This window comes from Xyrauchen texanus, chromosome 24, assembly GCF_025860055.1.
Source record: "Xyrauchen texanus isolate HMW12.3.18 chromosome 24, RBS_HiC_50CHRs, whole genome shotgun sequence".
NCBI classification, from domain to species: Eukaryota; Metazoa; Chordata; class Actinopteri; order Cypriniformes; family Catostomidae; genus Xyrauchen; species Xyrauchen texanus.
In genome coordinates, this window is record NC_068299.1 from 12,220,385 (window position 1) to 12,245,982 (window position 25,598).

At 38.1% G+C, this 25,598-nt stretch overlaps 1 protein-coding gene across 1 annotated transcript in view; it reads right to left on the bottom strand.

Annotated features, from left to right (window-relative positions):
* Nucleotides 1–25,598, bottom strand: part of LOC127618298 (neurofilament medium polypeptide-like) — a 741,913-nt gene that overhangs the window by 177,560 nt on the left and 538,755 nt on the right. Inside the window, exon 6 of the mRNA XM_052090681.1 lies at nucleotides 23,866–23,939. The gene's annotated coding sequence lies outside the window, so the exon portion shown is untranslated. The remainder of the gene's footprint in view (nucleotides 1–23,865; nucleotides 23,940–25,598) is intronic.

A 25,598-nucleotide genomic window follows, 5' to 3' on the forward strand; every position in this document is an offset into this window, starting at 1 on the left:
AGAAAGATAGAAAGTGTGTTGAGTGCTCTGGCAAGAGCCCAAGGTGAACAAAAAGAAAGAAAGATGAAAAGAAGAGGGCGACCTCTCTCCAGACCGGTGCGACACCCCTTTCAAGACCACCTGTCTCCCCTAACAGGGTCAGTCTATTATTTCTGTCCTCGTACAGCCACTGCTACATCTGCTGAAATAGTGTGAGAAAGATGGCCAGCCTGCCGTGAATTCTGCTCACGTACAGTGTGCAATAGAAATTAAGACACCAATTAAAATATAGTGATCATTAAGTAGCATGACAGTAGTTCTGCTACAAATACTGCATTTAGCATGACATAAAGCTATATTGTTGACTTTTGTCACATTGTATTGTAGATGCAGATTTAAAAACTTTATTTAAAAAAAGAAATAAGAAGCAGAATCCCTCTCTGTCTAAAGGCTAAGGCTAAAGACACAACTGTTTCATGAGCACTTCACCACACACTCAAAATAATAATAATAATTAAACAATAAATGCACTCTAATATCTGTCTTGACTAGTACTTTTTTGGTGCAACTGAAACTTTGTAATGCAGCACTTTTCATGTTACTGTCTCCTTAAGATGAATCGCTTATGTTGAATCCGTCCTCATTTTGTTAGTTGCTTTGGATTAAAGCATCTGCTAAATGAATAGATGTAAATGTAAAAACAAGTGGAAAATAGTTCAATCATTTCAAGATAGGAAAATCTGGCTCAAATGCACTTCCCTACAATGTCCTTTCACTCATACAGTATATAGCACTGGGAAATCCAATTCATTTTTGTGAATTGGTTCATTCGGATGGTTCATGTAAAGTAACAGTTTAAAAAATTATAATAATAAATTAGAATTGAATAAATCTTATTTTTATTCAAGAGCCTGCATGGAAATCCTGGCATGGTATTTTAGTTCTTTTTTCAGTCATATAAATGGGAGTTTTAATATTTGTACTTGGTGTAGATACACTGTTCAAATTGAGATCACCATAGTTTTGCTCCGTTTAAAAAAATAAATTATATAATCTGATAGTTAAAAATACGTTGCCCCCTTAAAAGGGTTCAATGTAATTAGCTACCTGTTGTGAGTAGCACAACAGGTAGCTATGTTCACACTATGTTCACACTATGTTTAACCCTGGGTTAATGGCATTTTGAACCCCGGGTTAAGGCGACTTTTAACACAGGATACTGAAACCTTGCACTCTACAAAAGAAAACATAATAAAATTATAATAAAAAAACAATAAAAACAGGCATATTCCTGAGTCAAACAAAGGACATTGGTTTCAGTTTGAAAGCATTTCATTGGATGCATGATTAAGTTTAGTAATTTTCAGAAAGGATAAAAAAAGAAATTGTAGGGGATTGCCAAAATTGAAACCTGCCGTTACATCATAAACAATCCATCCTCTTAAACATCTAGCAGGCAACGTCAGATGTACCAGGTCTTTAAACAGAGTTAAAGAGTTGTTCAGAATGTGTGCTGTTTATGCATGAGAACTACAGTACATATAATGAAAAGATGAGTGATCCTCTAAGCTGATCTCTCCACGTATGACACCATCAAGGCATCCTGTATTTCCTTATTCTGAAAATATAGATATATAGATTTTTTTTTTAATTTCATATGCAGATAACTAAAGCATGAAAAAATTAATGGGAAAGGGAGAAACAAATAATGAAAAAAAAAAAAAAAAACACTCTTACAGCCTCTTCCTGCATCTCACTGGGAGAGCAGCAGCTCCAGATGTGTTCTAGCCTGTAGCAACATGGACTGGAGAAACATTTGTATTCTGTATTAAGGAGAGTTATTGGAGATTATTCATGTGTATGTAACCAGAAACATTGGGAAAACTATCAAATGATAGTTATATATATTTAAAAAATAAATAAGAAAGAAAAACATTATAATAATTTACCACAGGGCATTTTGTGCCACAAAATATTAAACAACTGGGGCATCATTAGCACTTTCTGCGCCATTTGTGCTTGGAGCCCTTGTTAGTGTCTCACCCTGACTTCCAACAATTCCATTTAGGAAAGTATTTTCCATTTTTTATGCACTCACTGTCCTTGATACAACATGGACCAAATTAAATATCTTGAGGCCAGTGGAGATGTCATCAATCATCAATGGAAAGTACAAATAATGTGCTGGTGGTCCAGTGACACCACTTTCCTTAAAGAACAGGTAACGAGAAAGTGAGCGTGAGCGTGTCTGTGTGTGTGTGTTAGAGAGAGAGAGAGAGAGAAAGAGAGAGAGAGGAAGAAAGAGATAATAAAAGAAAGAGAGAAGGAAAGAGAGGGAGATAAACTCAGTAAATGGAGCTGGAATGCGCATACTAAATCGTAACAAATCTGCACTGGAGTGAACACATTCAGAACAGTTTTTCAATCATTTTGTTTTATTTTTGGAATAAAAGGTGGCTCCGATTTAACTTCTAGGAGTAATGTTGGATGATCTTCTTTGTTTTTATGTGATTCACTGTCTGGACTTGCATTTTCAATTAATAAAATAAAGATGCACTTCGATTCTGAACTTCTGGTCTCTTGTGAGACCAATGTCACACATTTCATTTTTTATTAATCTTCAATAAAATGTGGTCAGAAGAGAAACCACTATCTTTCATAATTATGACAGGGACAGATATAGAATACATCAAGTCAAGTCATTTTTATAGTGCTTTTTTACAATAATAATTGTATTTAGGACCTGTGGCAAGGAACACAAAACTCCATAAGATGTTGGTTAATGGTTGCTACGGACACTATCCTTCAATGCACCACATAATACCTCTAATTTTGTATTCTTCCACTTGCGCTCCATTTTACAAGATGCTCTCATGAGAGCATAAGTGTGATCATTGTACCATGGTGAAGGGCTTTTTCCTTAATTTTCTTATATCGAAGAGGGGCAACACTATCAAGAGTGCTAGAGAAGACTGTATTTATATTTTCTGTTATTACATCAAGTTCTGTTATTATATCACAAGATTATTAGTGAAGCTCTATTTAGTGGTCGAAAGAACAGTTCTACATGAATGATAGTGTGGTGTAAATTGAGTGACATTAGCTGATGGCAGCAAACAAGCGACAAGGTAATGATGATCTGAGATATTATGCTCTGCGGTATAATTTCTATAGTATCAACATCAACTCCATATGACAGAATTAAATCTAGCATATAATTATGGCGTTGAGTTGGTCCTGTCAAATTTTGTCTGACTACAAGAGAGTTGAGATTATCGATAAATGCTAATCCCAGTGTGTAATTATCATTATCAGTCAACAACAATTAAAGCTCTATCAACATTAACTACTAGATCTGACAGAAAATTAGCAAATTCCCCAAGAAAATCTGAGTATGGCTGGCTTATGGTTGTTCTTAAGCAGCGATGGATTGAGATCGATGTGGTTTGTTGGGGTTCCTAATCAGCAGATGTTTGAGATTGATGCAATATTAAGTGTAAAACACAGTGGAGAAAACCAATGCACGCAGTCAAGATGCAAGACGTAGACAAGTGGGAATAAAGAGAGAAAATGGGTGCATGCAGTAAAATACAAGCAGTTGAAACAGTAGAAAAGAGGAAAAAAAACAAAGCACGTGGTAAAATGGCAAAGGATAAAAAGATGAACGTATAAGACTAAAGGGGGTCGCACACCGAACGAGAAGCGCAGCGCCGCGTCGCGCAGCGCCATGTCTTTAAAATTCGAACACATTATTCTCTATGAGTGTACACACACCGGCGGCGCCATTCAGCATCTGTCCGCGGCACCCAGCTACGGCTCAGGACCTTGTTCAAAACCCTGCCGCGCCACAGAGCGCCATTTACATAGTTGTATATTAAATTTACATTTATTTGTCTCAAATCGTCGTTAATGTACATACTGACTTAACCCTGTGCTGCAATATACATTTAGTTTAACATTCCTAATTTAACAGCTTGAATAAAGTCATATTGGAAAAAATATATAACATTATAACATTATGTTACAAAGAAATAACATATCGTCAGTTACGTATATAATAAAAAAGAATATATCAAATAACTTGTTTGGTTAACGTTTTCACTCGGGTTAGCTAAACGCTAGCTAAATAAATACTATTGTATTATGTAACATAGTTGCCAAGACAACGGATAACGTTACAACAAAATAACAGACTTAACAACGTGATAGACACTTTTACTTGATTAACGTTCAAACATCAGCTATTATGCAATTAACATAAAAAATAAATAATACATCAAGTTAAAACTCACCCATCGTGCAGCTCTTCTAGACTTCTACCAGGAGTTGATTCAAAATTGAACTCGCGCGAATAGAATGTGCACGTCCAGTGTGCGATACCTGTGAGTTGTTCTAGACGTGGCGCGACGCGGCGCTGCGCTTCTCGTTCGGTGTGCGACCCCCTTAAGAATAAGCAATACTAAGCAGACTAGCAAGCTACAAACAATCATGCAGTGTGCCGACAGCAACCGGAAAAGGAACAGCAGGCTATACAGGTATTTTCTCTGCTACCAATCATGCAGACTCTCTGCTCTCTGCAATATCAGTCAAAATTGAATAAACTAACAAAAACATTGACGCTTGACCCTACTGAGCAGACAGAAGTAATTTTGTTAAATTGAAAAATATGTTTATATACATTCTCTCAATACAACATGTTTCAATAAATTAGCACTGGGTTTTGTTATGTGTATGATTCTTGCCCTCCAGAATACAGGCAGCATATTGACGTGCATGCCATGTTAAAGCCAGCAGTGTAAACTCATGTTTGGTTAAGCCCTCTCGGGCAGAAAGGTTTCACAGTTTATAATTAATGCACACTGTGAAAGACAACATTGACTGTCAAACTAGCTGTGGCCCCAGGCCATGCTTTGAAGCTAATTCGTGGAAGGAAAGAGATGAAGATCATTTGGCTCTCCTGTAAATGTTTATTCACACACTGGTGTTCCACCTTAATAATCTGAAGTCACATTCTTAGTACAGCATCAGAACTCAGGCACACGTAACATACAGTATATGCCCTGTTGACTAGTCAATTTTGAACATATTCTTTTATGTCCAAAGAGATGAGTTGGAAAGTCTTGGCAGGTTAGACTGAATACTGAAACCGTATATCTTAAGGCATAACCAATTAATTTCATTTTCTTCACATTTGACAAGACACATAAAAAAGCATAGCTTCTGCTTCGGAAAAGGTTACGCAAATGGTTCCCAAAAGGACAGACTCACCTCTAAAATTTTCACTCAGCAAACAGAAAGGCCAAAGCGTAGGCAAAATATAGTAATTAATCTATGCTTTGCCATACAAAACACCTCTATATCAATATAACATCAGCCAAGAGGACTTGAGAGGGAAAAATGATGTGAAATGTAGGGCAGTCAATTGATGGAGATGTCTGTTGGGTTTGTATGGGTTCATCAAGAAATCGGTCATTGTAGACTATGTTAAAGGTGCACTTAGTATTATATTTTATTGCTAACTGCTTAATTTTTAAGCAGAAACAAAAGTAATAGTAGAACAGTATTTCGGAAAAATATGTTTAAAATGATACACTCAATAGAGATTAAATCTTTAGACATACGTTTTGGGGAAAAACAAAATTTGTTTATGCTGGCCGATCTTATGACCAGCCCAATATTACTTGCTTATCTCAGTACTTTCATGTAATTGGACAATTGCACTTGTGGAATAAATTAATCATAACTGACTGTACATTGTGAATTTCTACAGTGTTAGTGTACCTGAAACTTAAAATTTTTGTGTGATTCTGCATGTACACTAGGGCTGCACGATTTGGACAAAAAGTAATATTGCGATTACTTTGAAAAATATTGCAATTGTGATTTGAACTGCGATAATGATGGTAATGTTTTCCACATGTTCAACTGCAAAAAGTCTACTGGGGTTTTCACATTTGAGCCCTCTTAAAAAGAACCAAACTGAGACCTTTTTTCAGTTCAACCACAAACAAATATATAAACAGTGAAACAAAGTCTTCTTCATATACAAATGTTACCATCCACCATGTACGTGTTTTTCTCCATTTTGTGACAGGATCTCAGCCCACTAATCATCAACATTAGTTTTTGAAACAGTCAACTTGAATACTGGAGATGCTCCAATCAGGATTTTAACATCCAACACCGATCTCCAATTTTCAACTCATCAATCGATGCTGATTATTTAACTTTTTATCAGCAGCTCTGTCAAAACTGGTTAAATGTAAGCTTTCTGCTCAATGTGACTGTTAACTAAATTTCCATGTAGGTAAAACCATAGTTGTTGCCTAGTTTTTGCTGTCAAAAATAATGTTGATTGATTGAATGATTCAGTATACACAAAATATAAATGTTACTCTTTATTCTAGGCCTTAAAACTAGTAGGCTTATACAAAATATTCTTTACTGTATATAAGATAGTCCTAAAGAATGAGGCTTAATGTCAAACTGAAGTTGAACTGATGACCTATTGGTGTAATTAATTGGTTAGTTTGTCACCATTTCATTTCATTATTTGTATTCATTATTTTATTATATTTAATTTAGCAATTAATTATATTATAGTAACTAAATATTTGATATCGATTATTATATGTATGTTCCTTCCTTTTCATTTTGTTGGATGTTGGTCATATTAGTTCTGCTTTTTCACTTGTTTCCGCGGGGAGTGTAATAAGGGCAACACACTCTCTCGTGAGGTAAACAAATGACAGGAGAAGAGGACTCTACAGGTGTTACTGTTAATGCTGTTTGCTCAGCAATCATTTAATAAATATGTTTGAATTATACCCCATCTTATATTCTGCATTATATACCTGTGCCTTGCGGAGACTGAGATGCTGCTACCGCAGACAATAATAAAGAACGCTTCACGCAGGACGTGCCAGTTTAGTGTTAATAAAGGGTTTAGCGCACGTAAGCAAACGGAACCGAATTCAGAGCACTTCTGTTACTCTAAGCATGAGAGGGAGTTGTGGAGCACAGAACCGCTCTGAAAACACTGTAACAATGCGCTAATTTAATATAGACTGGACTGAGCAGCGCAAATAAACTTTGAAGGGAGCAGACTATTTATTTATTTATTTCATTAAATCGCAGCCGTTGCAATTTAATAATCGCAAAAGGTCATATCGCGGTTTCGATTTCATTTCGATTAATTGTGCAGTCCTAATGCACACTGTTACGTGTCAGCAAAAAAAAAACTGAAATATTACTGTGTGCACCTTTAAAAATCACTGCAAAGAAAGAAAGAAAAGCTGATGCACTCACTGATCTATTTTTACATAATCTCCTGTCAGTCAAGATATGCAACAGACTGTCAATAGTAATGAACCCTCATGAAGGACAGAACATGCTGATGAGGGTATTTTCATTCTGAGGCCTGAGGTTTACGGATTAATCCATATTAATACAAGCACCAGTGAGAGAGGCAAAAAAGTGGCCATTACATTTTTCATAATATTCCATTTCTGCGAGCCACAGATAGCAGAAATAATTAATCCCTATGATAAATTGCTCAAAGATGAGGATATCTTCACTTTATTTAGAAGGATGTGGGCTGTCTCACTGTTGTCTCTGCAGTATGTAAGAGTAGTGGTTCACTGGGCCTGTTATTTTGCAGGAATGGAAATTTTAAAGGAAAGGAACGGAAAGGGAAACAAGAACAGAATAGAATAGAATGGAATGGAATGGAAAGGAACAGGAAGTAAAAACAAGAACAGAATAGAATGGAAAGGAAAGGGAAGGAATGTAACTAAATGGAACAGAACCTAATGGAAAGGGAAAAAAGGTATGGTATGGCAAGGCATGGCATTGGGCCTGTTATTTTGCAGGAATGGAAATTTTAAAGGAAAGGAACGGAAAGGGAAACAAGAACAGAATATAATAGAATGGAAAGGAACAGGAAGGGAAACAAGAACAGAATAGAATGGAAAGGAAAGTAACAGGAAGGAAAACAAGAACAGAATAGAATAGAAAGGAAAGGAAAGGAAAGTAACAGGAAGGGAAACAAGAACAGAATAGAATGGAAAGGGAAAAAAAGAATGGGATGGCAAGGCATGGCATTGGGCCTGTTATTTTGCAGGAATGGAAATTTGAAAGTAAAGGAAAGGGGAAGGAAAGGTTTCTTTTATCAAAAAACTATTATTGGTGAAATGGCTCTGTGGAAAACTTGATTCTGTTTGGTCAGTTGGCCAAATATGTAAAAAAAATAAAACTATAGTTTGACCAGGCAACTAAATATGGGCTAGATTCATGACTCTCATATTGGTCCATAGTCTCTTTCATCTCACATATTGCAATAAAATTTCACATCCATTCATTCATTTATTTATTGAACCTAATTAAAGTCATATCTTTTTCTTTATTCAAGAGATAACCACTCTCATTTAATGGCAAGGTTCTTCTCGTGTACAGTATATAGATGATCCTAAACCAGTTGAAACAGTAGAAAAGTGGAAAAAACAAAGCACGTGGTAAAATGGCAAAGGATAAAAAGATGAACGTATAAGACTAAGAATAAGCAATACTAAGCAGACTTGCAAGTTACAAACACTCAGGCAGTGTGCCGACAGCAACCGGAACAGGAACAGCAGGCTATACAAGTATTTTCTATGCAACCAGTCATGCAGACTCTCTGCAATATCAGTCAAAATTGAATAAACTAACAAAAGTATTGACGCTTGACCCTACTGAGCAGACAGAAGCAATTTTGTTCACCCTTCTAAATTGAAAAATATGTTTATATACATTCTTTCAATAAAACACGCTTCAATAAATTGGCACTGGGTTCTGTCATGTGCATGATTCTTGTCCTCCAGGCATGGAAATGAACAGTACAATTTTTCTTTTTAAATAAACTTTTATCTTCACGAGTTCAGAGGCGTCATCAAAATAGATTTTTTATGCGAGCATATCATCACAGGCATATTGACACTGTGAAAGTAATCGGCTGTAACCTTGGGCTATGTATATCTTTCATTTGATACAGCGATTAATTTTAACCCTTGCTTGCTGTGTTTACCCTCTGTTCACACATTATTTCTTTAATTTAGGGCTGTTATCTAAGAGTGAGGAAAAAAGGTCACACATTTTCAGATCTCATAATATCATTATTGCGAAAATTGTGCGTTTAAAACAAACAAAAAAAACCACACCAAATGACAAGGTAATTATATTGTTTTGTGTAATGTAAGGCTGTCAAACAAACTGCATTAGAGACAGAAGGATAATTAATTTAAGTCAACAATGAGACTGAGAGATTAGAAAAAAATGGCACAAGAGGCAGCACTCCTCTCTTGAAGATTGTAATGTGAAGATTGTAACTTCATCAAAATTATTAAAAAGAAAAAACAGAAATATCACATTGACATAAGTATTCAGATCCTTTGATATTACACTTGAAATTTAGCTCAGGTGCATCCCATTTCTCTGGCTCATCTTTAAGAGGATTCTACACTTTGATTGGAGTCCACCTGTAGCAAATTCAGTTGATTGGACATGATTTGGAAATGCACACACCTGTCTATATAAGGTCTAACAGATGAAAATGCATATCAGAGCAAAAACCAAGCCATGAGGTCAAAGGATTTCCCTGCAGAGCATTGAAGGTACCCAAGTGCACAGTGATCTCCATAATTCTTAAATGGAAGAAGTTCGTAACAACCAGGTGTAAAGGGATTTAGATGGGCAAGGTGGAGGCGAGAACCGGTATGACAATATAAATAATAGTTTAATGAAAAATTAAACAAAAGACACAAACATGACGGCCAGCTTCCTGTAAACGATCTCTCTCTCGTCGCACCACCTTCCGCAGTCGGCCTCCATCCCTCTTGGAGGCTTAATTAGCCTGATAAGGGACCGGGTGTGTATAATCACGACCCGGCCCCGCCCTCTGCCCTGTCACATTCCTCCCTCGATCTCACAGGCTGGGGAGCCCCCGGCATGACGTATACCCGCCCCCCCCTCTTTCCCTGGGGAGGGGTGTGCCTTCTGCCCCATCTGCCAGCAGGTCATCCCCATCTACCTGGATGAGATCATTAAAATGGGGGGGGTACTTCCTGTAACAGTGTAGTACCCCCCCAATAAAACACTGTACATTTTAAAAGATAGGGAAAAGACAAACGCGGAGCAGCAGTGAGAGAGAGAGGAGAGTGTGTTAAAAAAAAACCACTTACGCGCCAGTACTCCGATACACTGTAGCTTGGTCCTTAGCCACTCCTCCACCCTCTAATGGACGACAGCAGCGCCTCCCCGGGTGGATCAGAGGTAGTCCTCCGGCCCCTGGTGGACAAAACGCCCCATTGCATTCTCTGGGAACAGAAGGGGTCTCCCCCGCCCCTGGCAGCGGTTCTCCCACTCCAGGCGGTCGGCAGCGAGCACCTCCCTGCTCGCGGTCAGCGGTCTAAGACCCCGCCGCATTTCAGCAGCTGGTAGGGGACTCCTCCGCCCCTGGCAGCGGCCCTGACCGCTTCAGGCAGTCGGTTAGGAGCCCCTTCTCCCCTCATGGTCAGCGGCCCTTACAGGCAGCCGGACTCCTCCGTCCCCCGGCAGATGGCTGCGGCTGCTCCATTGGGGTGGATGCTAGTGGCGAGAACTCTACTACGGCGTATCCCTCCTCCTTCCCGTGTCTTCGGGCAAGGAGGCGAGAACCGGCTTGACAATATAAATAATAGTTTAATGAAAAACTTAAACAAAAAGACACAAACACAAACATGACGGTCAGCTTCCCGTAAACGATCTCGCTCTCGTCGCACCACCTTCTGCAGTCAGCCTCTATCCCTCTTGGAGGCTTAATTAGCCTGATAAGGGACCGGTTGTGTATAATCACAACCAGGCCCCGCCCTGTCACACCAGGACACATCTTAGAGCTTGCCATCTGGACAAACTGAGCAATCGGGGGAGAAAGATGTGACCAAGAACCAGATGGTCACTCTGGTTGAGCTACAGAGATCATGTGTTGAAATGGGAGAAAAATGCAGAAGGACAAACATCACTGTAACACTCCACTGATATGGGCTTTATGGCAGAGTTGCCAGACGGAAGCCTCTCCTTAGTGCGAGGCACAAAAAAGCACCTAAAGAACTTTCAGACTAAGAAACAAGATTCTCTGGTTTGATGAAAATAAGATTGAACAGTTTGGCTACAATTCCAAGCATCATGTCTGGAGGAAAGCAGGCACCGTTCATCACCTGCACATTACCATCCAAACAGTGAAGCATGGTAGTGGTAGCATCATGCTGTGGGGTTGTTCTTTAATGGAAAGGACTGGGGGACTGGTCAGGGTTGAAGGAAAGCTGAACACAGCAATATACAGAGATATCCTTAATGAAAACATGGTGCAGATGGCTCAGGACCTCAAACTGGGCTGAAGGTTCACCTTCCAACAGGACAATGACCCTAAGCACACAGCCAAGACAACACAAGTGTAGTTTAGGGACAACTCTGTGAATGTCTTTAAGTGGCCCAGCCAGAGCCCAGACCCAGAATCAAACATCTCTGGAGGGACCTGAAAATTGCTGTCCACCAACAGTCCCCATCCATCCTGACAGTGCTTGAGAGGATCTGCAGAGAAGAATGGCAGAAAATTCCCAAATCCAGGTGTGCAACACTTCATCATAGCATCATACCCAAAAATACTTCAGGTGTTAAAGGTCTGATTATGTATGTTAATGTGATAATTCATTTTTTATTTTTTTTTATCAGACTTTTAATGCCATTTTTGGTTTGGTTTAAGGTAGGCAGGTAGTTCTTTTTTTAATTGTTTTTACTTTTTTTTATTTGATAGAGCATTTAACTCTGAAAATACAGAGCAGAACACAACAAGTCAAGACAAGTTAGAGCTTATTATTAAGGGTAGTTCAGTTGTTTACAGTTGGTGAGCAATATCACTGCTCACTGCATTAATATATAGAACTTGACTGATGTGTGCGTAAATCGGTTATTTTACGACTTTGAATGTGGCTCATCCAGTTAGGTTTTATAACATAAAACATATATGGATGGCAAGTTCACTGTTTTGAGTCTATTGATTTTAATTAAGGTGTTTGAGAAAGCAAAACAGCTTTTGTGCTGATGCCAGGCTTATACTTTAAAAATATATATATTATTTAAATGTATTTTGTTTGCTTTGCATCCAACGAGTTCCAAAAATAAAAGAGATATTAATCAAATGAGATATTTTATTTGTTAGGTATTTAATTCAGTGGATGATCCAAAAAAAAGGGCCTCACCAAATTGATACAATATTAAATGTATAAATCAGTTTAGTTACATTTCCATCATAAATTAGTATTATACAGTGCAATAAGAAAGTATTTTCACATTTTTAAATCACATTTTGTTATGTTGCAGCCTAATGCTTTAAATGCATTCAATAAAAAAAAATTCACACATCAATCTACACTCCATACCCCATAATGACAAAGCAAATAAACGATTTTTGAGAACTTTACAAACTTATTAAAAAGGAAAACCAATTTGTTTTTTTCAGGTTAATGCTCTATTGATTTTTAAATAAACAAAACCTTCCACACTTCCCTAAACCTTAAACCTAAACGATGGTGTCATAAAAAGCAAATGTGAGATGAAAATGCAATAAGTTTGTTGTGCTTGTGACACTTTCAGCTCACACATTAACTTGCGTAGTCTCCAAGACTCGTACCCCTATTCTTTGCATTGCAAGTGCACAGATGAGCTACTGTAGATGCACGATTTGGCCATGTTTGAATAAGCTTGTAAATGCAGTTGGTTATTTAATGCAAAAAGTTAAATTGTATCACCTTAGAAGGCAAAAACTTTAGCAAAAGTGTTTCAACTTTTAAAAACTACTTAGTAGGTTTCATGGTGGCACAGTTACTTACCTTAATCCAGGTGGTGGACGACAAGTCTCAGTTGCCTTCTGTGACAGTAAATCCATGCACTTTATCATGTGGCTTGCTGTGCATGACACCATGGAGACCACCAGAATGTGAAGGCTCATGCTACTCTCTGTGATACATGCACAATTTTACTACGCACCCCATTGAGAGCAAGAACCGCTAATCGAGAGATTGTTAATATTAATAAAAGACTCATGTGGACTGTTACCTGGCCCCTGCTTATTCCTCTACGACTGAGCAAGGGAATTATCATAGACCTCTCCAACTGGGATGGTTCCATGTCAGTAAAAAGGGAAAAAAGTGCCGTCTCATCATTGTGAGCTATGATTAGACACCTTAAGAGGAAGTGTACAGTACTTAAAGAGGTCTCTGGTGGCAGTACCCTGGAGTGTCTCCAGCATGGATTTTTTGGCTACTCCATCATAATTCTTTCTGATGGTTGTGTGTGTAAATGTGTGTATGATTGTGTGTGTCCATGTCAAGATAAGATACTCTTATAGTCTTCTTATAGTTTATTCTAGACCTCACCACAGCAGGTTTCTCTGTAGTTGCATGGCACACATTCCAGAAGAAAGGCGTGACAGCAGCTTCAAAAAAGACCTGCAGCCACTTTAAAGGCAGTAAGAGCCTTATGGAGGTTGGATGTCTCTATATAGCACAGGCAGCATGATGGCAGGTGGGGCGCAGAAACAACTCACAGCTGACACCAACATGAGACACAAAAGACATGCCAGCGTCCCAGTTCTGTGAGCACTGAGGATGAAAACATCCAACATTTTCTTGTCTCTCTCACTGAATTCACTGGAACTGAACAGGGTCACTGAGCAACTGGTGAACACCCAGCCTCTACTTAAGTATACACAAAGGAATTATGAAGGACATGCAAACAGTGATCATAGTGATGTCTAAAGTACCAGTAAAAAATCCATCCATCATCTATAGCCGCTTGTCCTGTGAGGGTCATGAGTAGTGGTGGAGTCTATACCATCTGTCTTTGGCCGAAGGCAAGGAAACACCTTAGACATGCGGCCAGTACATCACAGGGCAAAATACACAGACATACACATTCACAATCTCTCGCTCACCTACAGGAAACTTAGAGTCTCCAATTAACTTTAACTGCATGTCTTTTGGACTATGGGGGAAACCGGAGCACCAGGAGGAACCTACGGAACACATGGAGAACATGCCAACTCCACACAGAAAGTCCCAGTTGAGCCAGGATCTTCTTGCTGTGAGGCAACAGTGCTACCCACTAAACTACTGCAGTGTTTTTACCTGAGAAATACTTAAAGGCTACATACCAATATTACCTTTTTAATATTTATATTTTATATATATATATATATATATATATTTTAAGAGAGTGCGCTATAGCAATTTGTTTTTAAAGTGGCATCAAAACTAGTATTGCAAATCATGAAATTCCACCGATATTCGTAACTAAATTTAGATATCGTGGGAGACTTAAGTGCCACAGAGCGCCACTTCATCTTTAACATAAAGCAATAGTTCACCCCAAACTGAAAATCATTTACTCACCTTTAAGTTTCAAAAACCGTTCTACTCTCAGTCGCAATACACTTTAATTGTAAAACGTGTCTATAAACAAAGATAATGTTTATAGACACATTATGCCTCTCATTAGCTGCATTTTCATTTTTTATTGCTAAATAAATGCAACTGCACTTCAGTGTTATTATAACTACAGCTCATATAAAGTGGCGGCTCATCAGAGGCCGCAAAAAATTATTCAATGTGCAGTAGACAGGTGAGTTTAAATTACTGTATGAATCGGCTTGAATGCCATAGGAGGCTAACGGCATAATGCCTCCTCTCATTTGTAAACTGACCAATCAAAATGTATATTCAAATGGCGAAATGTCATCTGCTTCCGTTCAAAAAGCATCCAAAAAAGGCCAAATTGAGGCAAAATTATCATATATACATACAGTGCATCCGGAAAGTATTCACAGCGCTTCACTTTTTCCACATTTTGTTATGTTACAGCCTTATTCCAAAATTTATTAAATTAATTATTTCTACAAACAATACCCTATAATGACAATGTGAAAGAAGTTTGTTTGAAATCTTTGCAAATGTATAAAAAAAAATTAATGAAAAAAATATATATATATATCACATGTACATAAACATTCACAGCCTTTGCTCAATACTTTGTTGAAGTACCTTTGGCACCAATTACAGCCTCAAGTCATTTTGTGTATGATGCTATAAGCTTGGCACATCGAGTTGTCCCATAGCCACTCGTTTGTTATCTTGGCTGTGTGCTTAGGGTCGTTGTCCTGTTGGAAGATGAACCTTCACCCCAGTCTGAGGTCCAGAGCATTCTGGAGCAGATTTTCATCAAGGATGTCTCGGTACATTGCTGCATTCATCTTTCCCTCAATCCTGACTAGTCTCCCAGTTCCTGCCACTGAAAAACATCCCCACAGCATGATGCTGCCACCACGATGCTTCACTGTAGGAATGGTATTGGCCAGGTGATGAGCGGTGCCTGGTTTCCTCCAGACATGACGCTTGCCATTCAGACCAAAGAGATCACTCTTTTTTTTTTTTTTATCAGACCAGAGAATTTTGTTTCTCATGGTCTGAGAGTCATTCAGGTGCCTTTTTAGCAAACTCCAGGTGGGCGGTCACTTCAGGAGTTCTTCTGGAAGGTTCTCCTCTGAAACGCTGGAGCTCTGTCAGAGTGACCTTCGGGTTCTTGGTCACCCACCTGACTAAGGCCCTTCTCCCCCGATCGCTCAGTTTGGCCGGGCGGCCAGCTCTAGGAAGAGTCCTGGTGCTTCCAAACTTCCATTTACTGATAATTGGGACCTTCAACGCTAATTGTCTGTAGACCATTCCTTGGACTTCATGGCTTGATTTGTGCTCTGACATGCACTGTTAACTGTGGGACCTTATACAGACAGGTGTACGCCTTTCCAAATCATGTCCAATCAACTTAATTTACCACAGGTGGACTCCAGTCAAGTTGTAGAAACATCTCAAGGATGATCAGTGGAAACAGGATGCACTTGAGCTCAATTTTGAGTGTCATGGCAAAGGCTGTGAATACTTTATGTACATGTGATTTTATCATTTAAAATGTTTAATACATTTGCAAAGATTTCAAACAAACTTCTTTCACGTTGTCATTATGGGGTATTGTTTGAAGAAGTTTGAGGAAAATAAGGAATTGAATCCATTTTGGAATAAGGCTGTAACATAACAAAATGTGGGAAAAGTGAAGCGCTGTGAATACTTTCCGGATGCACTGTATATATATATATATATATATATATATATATATATATATATATATATATATATATATATATATATATATTTGATTCAATGAATCAGTGGAGGATGGAGTTCATCTACACATACAGTAGATTATTAGGTCAGTAAATGTTACTCTACATGGAATGGGGCCCTATATTCATTTATAAATGTTTTTATTGATTGTACTCTGTGGCTGATTCTGCATCATTTGTTCAGTTCATTTGTTGTATTTACAAGTGTTGAGTTGGTGATCAGAAAGACTACATATCTGTAGTTATCAAGACTATTTTATCATCTGCATGTGTACGGGACCATAATTACCAGCAAAAAACGTATCATAATATTTTATATTTAGACCCACAGTAATCTTTTATTGGTTAGATCTTTCGATACTAATTTATGTGCCTCCTCTGAAAATTCTGTCACAGACCAACACTACTCATATTTACATTTGTGCCTGTTTGTTTGAAAAAGCCACAATGGAAAGCTCTTCTGCCCTTTTCTCTAGGCAGAATTCTCATATGTCTTCCTCACTGAAATGACAATAAATGTCTCCCTAATGACATATTACAGCTTTACCTGACACTGTCCCTACAGCAAATCGCCCATCACAACAGGCATTTGTTTCTATTAGCTATTCAATCATTGTTTTCAGAGTTCCTGCAGGAGATTGCATTTATCATCTGCATCCCTTAAATGGCAGATGGCACAAAAAAAAACATGCTTATAAAATAAATAAAAACAAGGAGGAAAAATTGCCATAATCCTTAAAAAGCCATAGAGTGCTGAAAGAACAGTGTCGCTTAGTAACGCTTAGTTTCTTTGAGCACGGCACGGATCTCCGGTTCAGTCAAGGTTTTATTAGATGGGAATTTATACAATCCGTTTCATGTGTCAGAGCCGTGTGGGCGATACGGGGCCGTCTGGACCTGGGTCTGAGACTTTATATTAAACAGTCTGCTGGTGGCAAATGGAGAGGAAGCAGCCAAATATAGTGTCACACTGCATTTTTCACCAGCATATTAAAGCAGTGTAGGTCTGAATTACATCGAATTAGGTGTCAAAATTGGAAATAAAGCAAACAGATGACTGGAGGCTTCTGATGCAGAGGAAAGAGGAACCTCATTGGTGGCATATGGACAATGATTGGAGCAGAGTTCTCCAGTCACTAGAACAGGCTTTAACAATCACGATGAGCTTTTTTCCTTAGATGGGATGCCACTGTTTTTTACGGCCACATGCCGTAGTTGACATTTTAAATAAAGGTATCCAAAATTGCAACAAATTAATACATCTGTGTAGCCAGATCGGATGGGGGCGATCTCGACTCCGTTTGCGGTTTCTGATAATTGTGCGTGTCTGGAGATGATCAAGTGTAACATTAACTAAGATAGGACATCATATACACTTTCCACGTCTTGAAATGTCCATGTTAATGTATCACACGATTCACACGTGATTTTCATTTATTTATTTAAAGCCTAAACCTGAACATGATGTTAAATTCCTGACCTGAAGTGACGATTTCACATCGGAGCTCATCAAGCCATCTCTTAAAGTTGACCACATTTATGTCCACATCAGAGATTAAGGTTATTAACTGGTTAAGACTTTATTCCGAAGAAAGGTTAAAAATGCTCCATAAAGGTTTAAATACTCCATATAGTATTAATCTATTAAGAATAACACAGAATTATGCAGTTTATCAATTGTCTGAAAAAATTGATGTTAGTCTAATGGATCCATTCTGCTTTCTGCTGCTATTGTCTGTCAGAGCAAAAGAGGGTAAAGCATTGTCTAGAGTTATAAGAGCAGATGAAAGCGTGACTTCCTGCTTTGATGCCCTCATTTGTGAGACTCAGGCAGGCCGCCCACGTCTGCTCAGCTTTGCCACAATAGAAAGAAACACCCACTCCTTGGCTTTTCAGAATGATTTCACGCAGGGCATAAACACCTTCTGTGAAGCTCTGTAAATCTATCAGGGGCATGGGGGGCTGGAACAGAGAATAAAAACAGAGCTAATCAATTGCACATTACAAGAATCACCTCTGGAGTAAGCGTGACCCCAAAGCCTTGATCACCAGGGTCCGTAGAGGTGCTTGCATGTTTGTTATGGCCCCGTTTAGTTACCCATATCTCTCTCTCATTCTCACTCTCTCTCTCTCTCTCTAGCATTCTACAGTATTTATCGCTAACTCATGTGTAAGTAAATAATTTTAAAACTACTTTGTTTTTTTTTTTTATGTAGGACTTTTTAATGTTGAAAATGAAAAAATATGTGCACCTTTACATAGAGTTAACACCCCACCATTATAAAACCAGCTCTACTGTCTTTATAAATTAAAAAAATAAAGCCCAGTATTCAATTAGACATTCTAAAATGAATTGCATGAAAAATCCTTCAAATATATTGTCCTTTACTGTATTTCTGATAACCCCACACTCACCCCCTCTCTCTGCTGCTCTGCTTCAGTTAGGAAACCACATGTCCATTACTCTTCCCCAATGCGGTATTGTGAACACACACCCTGGCCCGCGAAGGTTAACCTTCAGTCATCAATCACAATTGTCAGTACATGAGGTGCTGTGGCACGGCTGTACCATGATATATTACACATATAAGTGGAGGCATCTTAAGGTGGCTAAGAGCCCAGGCCCTAATTTACAAGCCCAGGCTAATGCACCTTATTGTGAAGTTCACAGTATAGTACTTACATGCACTTACATCCTGTGGGGCTCTCGACAAACTAATGCACCTCTCACATGCCAAACCCGTAATGGCATTTTCACTGTTATGGATAGAGATGATATCAGCACAGCAAATGATCCTTTATGGAGGGGGATGAGGGGATTTCACATGTGTATTCTAGGATACCACTGAACCAATAGAACTGAATGAAGGTTAGAAAACAGATTTTTGACAAGGTCAGGTAGAAGAATATAATAGAACAGAATAGAATTGTGCAGAATGGTACAGTGCAGTAGAATAGAATAGAATACTACACTACAGTGCAGTACAGTACAGTAGAATAGAATACTACACTACTGTAGACTATAATATAATAGTACAGTACAGTGCAGTTGAACAGAATAGAATGCAAAATAATATAACATAATAAAATTGTACAGTGCAGCACAATAGAATAGAATAAAATTGAAGAGAATAGAATACTATGCTACAGTAGAGTAGGACAGATTAACACAGAACACCTAATAGAATATAATAATACATTAAAGAGCAGTGCAGTAGAAAATAATAAAATAGATTATAATTTTAAAAGATTTAAAATGGATCTAGTCATTGTTATTGGTCAAGCGCTCATCTTCACACAGATTTTCATTGCTCAGCTCCAGGATGGTTTCAGAGCCCCAGTAGAGGTTTGCAGGTCAGACATTTTATCCAACTAATCTCTCTCTTCCTGACTTTCACTCTGAATGTAGAGGAGTGAGATGAATCTTTAAATATTCTGTGATCTGAGGGAAGACCTCCATACTATTCCTATTGCAAGATCCCTCACTGTACAGGAAGAAGTTAAATACCAGCATGAAGTTTAGAGGAGAGATGACTCCTCCACATTTGGGGATGACTCAGTCCTTCAGATATTCCCTCTCAGGAGCAACATCTACATATAACAATACACTTATGCATCTTTCTCTGTTAAATAAGATGATGCATTAAAGTGTCATAATCTGTGGTGTTCTTCAGGATAGCAAACATCATTTTACAAACTTATGGTTTGGAAAGGACAAGCTGCAATTCTGGACTTTCATTGCCTAGCAATGTAACAGCAAATATTATAACTGTGATCACATTTCCAACATACAAATATTGTGTGTTCAGACACAATCGTTTACCCTGATTCACTGAAAAAACATTACTATAAATTGACCTCTTCTTTATTTGTTTGTTTGCTTGTTTCTGTCAGAGAGAGAAAAAGCCATTAATGTTAGAAGTCAATAAATGGAACAGGTAACTCTACGGTTGAAAACATGCCTTTAGAACAGAACAGTAAATCCCTCTTACGGTTCTTGCTGTGCTTTTGTCCTCTCTGGCTAAATACAGTGTAATTAATTCTCGCTTCCCCACAGTTCACAATCAACCCACAGGCTTTACAATGGTCCAACAATAACAATAAATTAAATTGCCCTCTTCTCCTGTAGGTAATGGCCATTCAATAAAAGCAGCTCAGAAATGTGTTATGCAGTCCATTATCAGAAGCCTGGAAGTACTGTATTGGAGCTGTATCTACAAAGTTTTGTTTGTTTTTCAATGTGTGTGCGCAAATACGATCACAAGGGTAACTATTCCATCCATATTCCATGTCCACATGGTATGGCATATATCCTGTTTAATGCATGAAGGTGCTCCCTTCACATTACTTCTGTCTAGAGTCTGATGAGGTATGGCTTTCTGTATCCAATGGTCAGTCTCCTTATTCCTCTGTGTAAATGTTTGCAGCTGCTAGACATTAAGCATGTGTTTGCAAACAGTGTGAGATATGAGCTTACTTGAATTAAGATAATGGGAAAATACTGCCTACATTGAAATTTGTGGAACGTCTTAGTGGGCCAGTGGATGGTTTATGGGAAAATGTCATATGCCAGCTCCATGGACTCTCTTCAATTACACCATGGACCAGTAGGGGTCTACAGAGCCCGGTTGAAAAGTGCTGGCTTAAAAATGCACTCAGTGAGTTTTTGCCAATTACAGAAGATTAACACAAAGACATGAACAGAACTGTCAGTAACCCAATGAAAGCTTTTAATTTTACAAGGAGCATGTCGCTCCCTCATGGGTGCTGCCAATTTGACAGCCCACGCCAACCAGTGTCATGCAATTGACAGAGTTACTACCACCAGTAATGAAAAAATAATAACATGTTTATTTCATAAAGCACTTTTAGCAAATACTCAAACATAAAAGTAAATGTAAACAAAATAAGCAAAACAAACATATGTGACAACTAACACAATATACAGTACTTACTACCAAAAAAATGGAGCCCAAGTCAACAGTATAGTCCAGTATGATGGTATGATATTGAACAACATAAGTGTGATCCACTAAACATTCCAAACAGAATTAGAGCAAGTGGAAAGAAGAGGTACCTGCTGGAGTGATGAAACAAAGACATCAAGATGGTGAAACATCAGATGGCAAGTGTGAGCACACAGCAGTGCTGAGCTACCAGAGAGCTTGCGAGTTGCGGCTGTCCACAACAACTTGCAAAAATGTATTTGGATTGAATCAAAGAATGTCCATCATAGGGATGTGTGTAGTATGAGATGAAGAAAAACACAGACTAAAAATACCAAAACAGAAGATAAAGAAACATCTTCAGTGTGAAGCTGCAGCCCTTAGTAAACAAACTTCCAGTATCCAAGACGATGTGTGTCAGTAGAGTCCAAAACCACAAGTACTACTGGAACCAATGGGCCGTGATAAAGCAAGCAAAAAACGTACAGAGAGCACCTTTAAAGAATAGTGCCAATAACTCGCCATAATCACAATTGAATAACTCTTTTTAAATAACTCTGTCAAAATGCATAATATTAAGTTTTGCATTGCTGAGTGATTGGATTATTGCAATGACCTAGCTTGTCTTTCTGAATCTGGCAGCTCTGCAGATGAACTCAAGTTATCTTGTTAAGCAAGATACTTATTGGTCCAGTCCTTTAATTGTAAACAGCTCAAATAGTCCATGAAATCTGCCTTGTTTGCTCTAAATAATCTGGAGCAATCTTTTTGAATAGACGATGGCTTAATTATAAATAAATCAAACACCTAATTAACACGTCCACCTGTCTACATCACTACACATTTGTGTGTTCACTCTTTAAACAGCACCATAATGACTTAATTCATCTACAAATATATTTTAATTTAGTATTATTCACACTTGAACATATTCCTCACTCTCAGTTTCTTGGCTCAAATTGATGCTTACAGTACAGACCCATTTAAACAGCCAACAGACCATGTAAGACCCTTTCTCAAGCTGAACTTGTTTCTAATTCAACGCGCATGAGAGTAACAAGCTACAAAGATGATCAAGTCAGGCGTGTGGAATTGTTATGTTTGGGTTTTCACAAGAAATCCTCTCATTTGTAACTTTGGGTTTAGACTTACTCTCACAGATATATGACCACACAGTTCATAAATACTTTGTAGCAAGTGGTATTTGAATCAAAATACCACTTCAAAGTTGTGTATTAGCCTTAAGCAGTGGTTTAATGACTCCTCTCAAGGCTGGATGTCACAAAGAGGCACAAACAGACAGAGAGAGAGACAAAAATTTCAATTGCAGAGAGCAGTTGCCACTTCACATTTTCCTCCTGGAAGGGATGTGAGCTTTAATGGATTTTTCATCAGAGAAAAGGACTGTGGTTCCAACTCTTCCTCATATTAGCCATCTAAAATATCTGACGTCCAAACAAGGTGCTCTCTATGAAAACTGCATTGAAGGCCCTGTCTCAAATACCACCCTGAGACTTTGTGGTCCTCATCCGAGTCTAGATTTTGTTGCATGTGCTGTTAGGCAGTAGTCAGCTGTGGAGTCTGCACCAGTCTGGGATCCACAAAAGGGTGAATCAAAGTGGCAGTAAAGTGGTCGCTTGTGAGCCCTACGTCAGGGCCACCTATTCAAAAATCGAAACTAGCTGCAAACTTGCCACAAATTTGCCACTTGTGATTCGTCGCAAATGTTTGCCAGAAGTTTGCAGCTCTTCACCGTAGTGGTGAACCTCTGGCAAACCTTTGGCAACAATAGACAATTTGTCGCAAGTCTGGCGCAAAGCTCATTTGCATGTGAAAATTGTGGCTACTTTGCTTTGAACTCTAAATTTTTGTAAGGGCATTCAACTCCAGTCCAAGAGGGCCACCATCCTCCAGAGTTTATCTCCAACCCTTATCAAACACACCTTGAAAAGGCTAATTAAGGTCTTAAGGACTACTTCAAAATTACAGGTGTGTTTAATTAGTATTGAAAATAAAGTTGTCAGGATGGTGGCCCTATAGGACAAGAGTTTAGACCACAAGCCCATTGGGTTATTCCATGTTAAATCAAACAAATTTCATAAACTTCCGCAACATAAATGTTTGATTTTGTTCATACTTTTTATGAAGAAAGATAAATAAAAATAATGATGAAAGCCAACATGTTATATGACATGGATAAATAAAACGATCATTTATTTTGTAGAGGGGGGTGAAATGACAATTTTCACCTGTGATTTAGAGTAAAATACAGGTCTTAAAATAACCTTAGAATGATGGCAGTGTCATTATTTTATTTAATAAAAATATACAGTAGGTAGTTCTTTTCCTAAAATCTGTTTACTTCAACATACCTTGTTGCATTATACATGCCAAAGTTAAGGTATGACTCCAGAAATTAGGGGACAAATAACAAACTAATTTGTGTTGTTTTTCCAAAGTTGGAGTGCTTTTAACTCCAGAAGTATTAAACTTCTCGTAATATCCTTTTAGATTCTAGTTCAGAATAAACATTCCCTTTACTATATTTACATGGGGCTCTATATTGAGCTGGGGACCTCTGGTTGAGTTGAAATGGGATGATCCAAAATCAAGTGCACTATTTTGTATAGGGCCAAACTTGAAGCATATAGCTAAGGACCACTCAGTCTGGAAGAGTCTAAAAACGCCAACGGCTCCTACCTCATCTCTATTGCTCAAAATCCAGTCCTTCACAGTCCTCAGGGCAATTTCTGCTGCTGGCTCATTGGGAAAACCTGTGAAGGGAGAGAAAAAGGATTCTGTCTTGAATTCATGCCATATAGTAAGCCTAGCATATGTACTCACACTTTAACACTCATGCAAACATCACCATATGGCTGTTTGCTGCTCAACTCTCACAACACTTTCAACAGTTACTTCTAACAACAATCTGTTGAGTTTGCACACAAATCCAAGTACGAACGCTCTCACTATTAATGCGTCCAAAAAACGCCCACTTTTTTTACAAACCCAGCACCTCCACCTTAACATAATTCACATGACTCTTTCTACATACCAATATAACATCTCCAAACATAGTCTTTTACAACCTTTAGCCACATTCATCACTACGGCTTGCCAATCCCTTGTAGATTTACAGATCCATAAAGCAACTTTGATGTGATCGATTACATTGTTCTGCTGTCCGCATAGGTGCTGGGCTCACCACCAATGAGAAAGTAATGACGCATTGGCCAGTGAATGTAAGAGATGATTCCACTAACTGCTATATTAATCACCAAAGCCTGAGCTGAGATGGGAAACCAGCCTCTGTGTTAACACGCCGTATTGATTGAGAATAAATAGATTGGAGGAGATTAATATTTAATATCACTGAAGGAGAGAGGAGGGTCATGGTGAGCAGGGGTTCATCTCTTGCCTAGCAAGTGGCGGCATTGACCCCAAAGAACCATCTCAGCACTCAGATGCCCAGGTGATGCGAGATGTAATTAAAACATGGCTTCAGAGCGGTCAAAGAGATGTTTTCACTGTCTGTTTCAACTCGGCAGCCTGACACAGCACTCTCGGAGTCTCCTGATGTCCTGTCTGTGCTTTTCAACACCAAATAATTTGGGGATCTGTTGGACGTAAGGGGAGGGGGACAGGAGTCTCATATAAACCCTTTTCTGTCAGTCACTGCTCCATTATTTCCCAGTTTTTTTCCGTTCATCTAACTCTCTACCTTTTTGACAGGCTGATTTCTGCTGCTGAACCAAGGGTCAAGAATGTGCACGACGCACATTAAACCTTTTATCTTTTGAAAAATACTCTCCTTCCAGATAATGGCATACACAGATTTGGGAGAGACAACCACATTTACTGTAAATGCAACAGTGAATCCCCTTCAGTGTTTATGAAAGGCTAAAAAACCCAATTTATTTGAAAACTGAATTTTGAAACAAGTGGTTACTACATTTTGCCTTTGCAAGGAAATACCGGTACATCTGTTTCTCTCTATATTGCAACAACTGATATGATGATAAAAACAATGTTAATTTTTAAAATCTTTGTCATATTTTTTCGTCTTTTGTCAAAAAGTTCCTTTTAAATTCAGTCAATATTTTATTATGCCATATTCCTTAATTTTAGTAATTTCTACTCTGACTAAAAAGGAACTTAATTTATGTTGATGTAAATAGCATATTTTAGTTAATGATAAAGTGCAAAATGACAAAAAATAAATGTAGCAAACTGTAACAGACCAAACTGTAACAACATTTTCAAAAATTTTGAAAAATATATAAACTACATAAAATTATTTTAGTATTGATCAAACATATTAAATATATTACTATTTAAACTAAGGCTTTCAGTAATTTTAAAAAATTAATTACATGATATGCTGATTAATTAATGAAATTAATCACATATATCAATATTTGCAGAGTATACCC